Consider the following 329-nt stretch of genomic DNA (forward strand, 5'->3'; position numbering starts at 1 on the left):
TTGGATTTATATAGATGAATCCAAAGCCCTCATCATCCAACCACCTTCCGAAAGTCTTAACTATAAGCAATGTTATCTTAGGGACCAAGTCTCTAACACATGAACTTTGGGAGCATTTCAGATCCAAACCATAGCACCATCTAATGAAACACCTTTGGTCCTTCTTTCTAGGATTTTCTGGTATTTACTTTCCAGCTAAATAACTCATATACTGTTGGTACATTCAGAGTTCAAGAAGTTTGAATAGAATTTCAAGATTCTATCCTCCAAATATAAAGTCAGAAAGGGTTAATATATATATATATATATATATATATATATATATATAT

This window comes from Mus pahari, chromosome 5 (assembly GCF_900095145.1).
Source record: "Mus pahari chromosome 5, PAHARI_EIJ_v1.1, whole genome shotgun sequence".
Classification (NCBI taxonomy): domain Eukaryota; kingdom Metazoa; phylum Chordata; class Mammalia; order Rodentia; family Muridae; genus Mus; species Mus pahari.